This window comes from Procambarus clarkii, chromosome 55, assembly GCF_040958095.1.
Source record: "Procambarus clarkii isolate CNS0578487 chromosome 55, FALCON_Pclarkii_2.0, whole genome shotgun sequence".
NCBI lineage: Eukaryota > Metazoa > Arthropoda > Malacostraca > Decapoda > Cambaridae > Procambarus > Procambarus clarkii.
In genome coordinates, this window is record NC_091204.1 from 32,690,210 (window position 1) to 32,696,815 (window position 6,606).

The window sequence follows — 6,606 nt, forward strand, 5'->3', positions numbered from 1 at the left end:
TACGCAACCTCGCCAGAGCTGTTTCCCACCGCCGGTTACGGTGGAAGGAGGACGGCCACGAGGAAACACAACATTTAAGAGTACGGAGCTTGTTACCAGTAACAGACAACCAAGAAGCCTGCCAACGGGAAAGGACTGAGGAATGGATAACCGGGTAAAAGTCGGAATACGGAATGCCCTTGCGAGAGATGGGACAAGAGCGGACAGCTTCCTTGGCAGCAGCATCCGCACGCTCATTTAAAGACACACCAATATGGCTGGGAACCCAACAAAACTCAACCGACTTAAATTTACTGTGAACGAGAAACAGCCAATGCTGGATCTCGACAACTACTGGATGAACCGGATTAAAGGACCCGAGAGCCATGAGGGGCACTACGAGAGTCAACAACAACCACAAAGGAAGACTGACAACGAGAAAGTAGGAGACGAAGAGCATAGAGAATAGCATAAAGTTCCGCTGTAAAGATGCTAGTCTCCGGAGGCAAGCGACACATATAAGTGCGATCAGGAAAAACAACAGAGTAGCCAACACCGTCCGCTGACTTAGACCCATCGGTGAAGACAGAAACGGAGCGGGAGTGAGAAGAAAAGTGCTCGAGGAAAAGGCGTTTTAGAACCGTAGGAGGGGTAAAAGCTTTAGTGATACGGGTCAAGGATGTACAAAACCGCAGAAGAGGGACCCTCCACGGGGGCAAAGAAGGAACAACACGAGGAGAAACATCAGAAATACGAACGGAAAGAGAATCCTGTAGGCGAGATAACCGGACAGAAAGAGGGTGGTGAAGAGGAACAGGAACCGCAGGAGGGGTAAAAGTTAAAGCACGACAGAGGCGAGAGGAAGGATGTTGCAAGGACCGCGCAAGATAGCGAAGACAGTAGCGATCACGGCGGTCCTGGAGAGACAGGAAGCCAGTGTCAACATACAAGCTAAGGATGGGAGTCGAACGAAAGGCACCAGAACTGAGACGCAACCCAGTATGGTGCAAAGCATCAAGACGGCGAAGAGTAGAAGGAGAAGCAGACGAGTAAGCAGGGCAACCATAATCGAGCTTAGACAGGACGAGAGAGGAATGTAAAGCAAGGAGAGTGCGCCTATCTGCCCCCCAAGAAGTATGGGACAAGACCCGAAGGAGGGTAAGGGCCTTAGAGCACTCAACACGGAGGTAAGAGATATGGGGAGACCAAGACAAACGAGTGTCAAGGAATAACCCCAAAAGCTTCGCGGAATCTTTGTATTCAAGGGGATGACCATAAAGTGACAAAGAGGGACGAAGAACAACCTGTTTCCGCGTAAAAGTCATGGCACAAGTCTTAGAAGTAGAGAACTTGAAGCCATGACCTGTGGCCCAAGACGACACGGCATCAATGGCAAGTTGAAGCCGGCGTTGAAGGAAAGGCGAATCATCACCCTGACAACAAAGGGTAAGATCATCGACATAGAGAGCGGAGAATACACCAGAAGGAAGAGAGGAAAGAAGACCATTGAGGGCAACCAGAAAAAGAGTAGTGCTCAGAACAATACCCTGGGGCACACCTTCGTATTGCTGAAAAGAGGGAGAGAGAGCGGTACCAAGGCGCACCCGAAAGGAACGACGAGAGAGGAAGCTGCGGAGAAAGAGAGGGAGATGACCACGAAGGCCAAAAGAATGAAGTTGAGATAGGATATGATAACGCCAAGTGGTGTCGTAAGCCTTTTCTAGGTCAAAAAGGACGGCAACAACGGAGGTCTTCGCAGCAAAAGCAGTACGAATATAGACCTCCAAGTTCACCAGGACATCTGTCGTGCTGCGGCACTTGCGGAAACCAAATTGAGAAGGGGAGAGGAGGTGATGGTGTTCCAGGAACCACATCAGACGAACGTTAACCATACGTTCAAAGAGTTTGCAGACACAACTTGTGAGAGCAATAGGGCGAAAGTCCTTAGGGGAAGTACCCAGAGACCCCGGTTTGCGAACAGGGAGGACAACGGCATCGAGCAAGTCCTCAGGGACTGACGACGACTCCCAGATCCGATTATACAGACTCAGTAAATACTGAGACGTGCTCGGAGGGAGATGGCGAAGCATCTCATAATGAATACCATCGGAGCCCGCCGCCGTAGAACCGCAGAGGGCCAGGGCAGAACGAAGTTCAGAGAGAGAGAAGGGATCATTATAGGGAAGCTGAAGATGAGTGCAGAAATCTAAAGGACGAGACTCAAGGACAGGTTTACGAAGAAGGAAAGATTGGGGAAGATGAAGACCAGAGCTAACAGAAGAAAAGTGGGAACCCAGTTCGGAAGCGACCTGCTACGGGTCCGCCACAAGAGTATCATGGAGGTGAAGGACCGGTGAAACATCGGGAACGAACTTACCCGCTATCTTGCGGATACGCTTCCAGATCTGGGCCAGAGGGGTTTCGGACGTAATTGTTGAGACGTAAGATGCCCAACATTCACGTTTAGCCGTACGGATGGCCCTACGGGCCACCGCACTCGCTTTCCGAAAGAAAAGAAAAGAATCGGTCGTCTGCCTACGGCGGTGCTTCTTCCAGGCTGCACGCTTACAGCGGACAGCCCGAGCACAGTCCGCATTCCACCAGGGAACGCACTTCCGTGGACCCCGAGAGGAAGAGCGAGGGATAGAGCGGAGGGCAGCGTCGAAGACAGTGTCATGAAAAAGGAGGAGAGCGAGAGAGTGGCAGAAGGGAGAGGTCAGAGAGAGTAGCACTGAGGGAAAATAGGGTCCAGTCCGCCTTAGCAAACTGCCACCTAGGGAAAGAGAGGGAAGGGCGAAAAGAGAAAAAGGAAACAAGGATGGGGAAATGATCACTTCCATGGAGGTCATCAAGAACCTGCCACGTGAAATCAAAGTAAAGAGAAGAAGAGCAGAGAGAAAGATCAAGACAAGAAAGGGTGCGAGTTCGTGAGTCCAAATGAGTGGGCTCACCAGAATTCAGAAGAGACAGGGAAGAAGAGAGGAGAAACGGCTCAAGGAGGCGACCCCGGGTATTCGTCAGAACGTCACCCCAAAGAGAATGACGACAATTGAAGTCACCCAGCAGGAGCACAGGCTCCGGCAAGGAGTCTAGGAGGTGTTTCAAATCAGGAAGAGAGAGCGGGACACTCGGGGGGAGATAAATGGAACAAACTGTGTACCATTTCCCCACAAAGATACGAGCAGCAGAACAATGGAGAGGCGAAGGAAAAAGTAAAGGAACAAAGGGAACACCAGCCCGAATCAAGAGAGCAGAAGAATTAGAAGCCCCAGCAATGGCTGGGGGGGGGGGAGAGAAAGGAATAGCCACGAAAACGACCAGGACGAGCACCAAGCATTGGCTCCTGGAGACAGACACAAAGGGGCGAAAACCGCGAAACCAGAAGTTGGAGTTCGAGGAAATTGGCGTAATAACCTCGAACGTTCCATTGAAGAATGGACAACGACGAGAAGAGAAAGGACAAAAACAGAGAACAAGGAAGAAACAAAGGCGAAAGACCAACAGAGCACGTTAAAGAACATCAGGGTCGGGATCAGGGTCAGCAAAGTCATGATTAGGGGGCATGGGTAAACTGAGCAAAGACGGAGGGAAGGAAACGGGAGAACAGATCAGAGGTGGGCGGGCAGGGTCCGGAGGAGGAGGAGGAGGAGGAGGAGACAACGGAGAGGAGCAGTCAAGGACAGCAGCAGGAAGAGGGGGAGTAGAAAGAGGGAGCGCACCCCAGCAAGAGCAGCAACCGAAAGGGAAGCAGGGGCCAAAGAAACCTCCATAGCAGGAACAGGGGGCGCAAGCACTGAAACGGGAGGGGAAGGAGCAACAGAGCCAGAAGGAGGAGCTGAGGAAGAAAGCGAAGCCTTCTTACCCGCCGGGGAAGAGGAAGGAGAGGAGCCAGGCTTACGCTTCTGACTTAAAGAGACCGGTGTCCCAGCAACCACGTACCGGGCAACGGATTCCAGTGTCTCAACAGGAGAAGCCGAACGAGAGCACACACGACGGCCGTTAGGAGAGCGATGGACATCCGCCCGCACCGACAGGTGGTGGGGAGAGCCGATAGATGGAGGAAGAGGATGGGAAGGAGGATCGGAGGGGGACGAGGAAGAAGACACAGAAGACACGACAGACCGGGTAGAAGGAAGGGGAACCCCAGACAGAGGACCAGGAGGAGGATCCTTCGGGAGAGAACCCAAAGGGACAGAGGAGGGGGCAGTGGGCGCATCAGGGTCCAAGGCCCGGAAACGGTTGTGAGTCTGAGGAAGGCGGGAAGGACGAGGAGAGGAAGAGCGCAACACGCGAGCATAAGAGATATTAGCATAAGGCGGGAGCCGGCGAACCTGGCGCCTCGCCTCAGGAAAAGATAAAAGCTCCCGGTGCTTCAAGTTGAGGACGGCTGCCTCAAGCTTGTAATGGACACACGCACGGGAGAAGGTAGGATGGGCCTCACCGCAGTTGAGGCAACGAGCCTGGGGAGAAGCGCACTCCGACTTAGAGTGACCTTCGCCACCACACAAAGGACAGAGAGAGACAGTCCCGGAGCAGCGGAGGGCACCATGCCCAAACCTCCAGCACTTGTTGCAGAGCCGAGGAGAAGGAATGTACTCCTGGACAGAGCACCTGGCACCAGCAAGAATGACAGAGGGTGGAAGGGTCCTACCATCAAAGGTAATCTTCACAACCCGGAGGGGTTGACGGCGACTACCACGAGGGGGACGAGTAAACGTGTCCACCTGGAGAATAGAATGGCCCTGGGCAGCGAGGATATGTCGAATATCGTCGTGGCAGTCGCGCAGGTCCCGAACACCGGTCGCAACATGGGGCGGGAGCAAAATAGTGCCAACACTGGCATTCAACTGAGCGTTCTTCGAGACCCGAACGGGGGTCTCGCCAAGGCAGGATAAGGCAGCCAAGCGGGAAGCAGCATCCTGAGAAGGAGCAGCAACGACACGTGTACCGAGACGAGTGGGGTTGAAAGTAATGGAGGCATCCACGGAATCAATGAGATGTCGATGGAGGGAGAAATCGTCAGGAGGCGCAGAATCAAGAGGGAGGAGATCAAAATATTTGGCCCATGAAGCGGGACCAAACAAGGCTTGATAGGTAGCAGAACTGGAAGGAATCGAGCGAGGGCGGCCGTGACGAGGACGGTGGTGAGAACCCCCAGAGAGAGAGGGATTAAAAGGTGCAGTAGTTACAACTAGAGAAGGAGCCGCGCCAGGGGACGAGGTAGTCACCACTGGGGGCTTGGGGCTCGACCCAACCACAGAGGAGGGAGGGGAGCCAGAGGAAGGAATCAGAGAGGCCAAAGGAGGAGCAAGGTCGGGGCCCAATGCAGCGGAGGCTACAGAGCCCGGTCTTCCAATACGGACCGACTCGGGGGCTTGGTCGCCCACCCCACGAGCCTGAGAAGGTAAACCAGAAGAAGCCGAAGCAGGGGTAATCATCTTGACGAAAGAAGAATTCACTCACGAATGTGCCCCCACACCCACCATGGAGCCACAATTAGAGGCAGGACACCCAACAAGAAGCTATCGCCGATCTTGTCGGGGCCTCCTAGGGGTGCGTTGCGAGTATACGCCCCACAAACGCCACCTTAAGAAACCGACAGTCCGTCGAGATCGGGTTCAGTGACGAAGTGGGGATTGACAATAAAAGGTTCCCCTCGCTCTCGACGTCGGGTACTGCAGTTCTACGGGTGCATGAGTATGCCTCCTCAAGCACCCGGGCGTCAAAATAGAAGAAGTCCAAGGGAAGAACCAGAACGAGCAAAAGGTCGGCAGGAAACGGCAAGCAGATAGGAGAAGAGGGGGGAGAAAAACGAAACAGAAGGAAAAGGAAAAGATGCCCAGCAGAATTGGAGAGGACGGCAGCAGGAGCACAAGGCTAGAAAAGGACAGAGGACTGTCCCAAGGAGCATCACACTCTGGCAGCCGCCCACTAAGCCCCCACAAGGCGACAACGAGCTGAGCGGGGAGGGGGATATATATGCAAAGTTTTGGTTTATAAAATACCAGAATAAGATAATACAAATATCAGAATCAGGCTAATATTATTGCCAGATTCATATACAGTACTGTATATATAATATATATATATATATATATATATATATATATATATATATAGAATTGCTTGCTACTTATACAGTACATATATAATTGCCAGATTCATATATACATATATCGAATTTCTAGATCCATATAAATATAAAACTGCCCGATTCAAGATAATGTAATTAACATATTTATGCTATTTTTATATATATATATATATATATATACTGTATATGAGTTTTATAATTGCCAGTCTCAGGATAATATAACTGCTAGATTCAGGTTAATATAATTGACAGTCAGGCTTTGATACTGTAAGCCATACCTACCTTTTACTTAAACTTAATCATTACTGAATCTGAGGCCTTCCTGATAACTATATTCTATCATATCTTAATGATAGACACCAATATGTAGCCATTAATGACATAACCCCCCCCCCACATCTCTACTGTAACCGTAGGAGTGCCACAGGGCAGCATCTTAGAACCTCTCCTATTGCTTATATACATCAATGATTTACCAAATGTCTCTAACATCCTTAAACCAATACTATTTGCTGGCGATACTGCCTTCATCA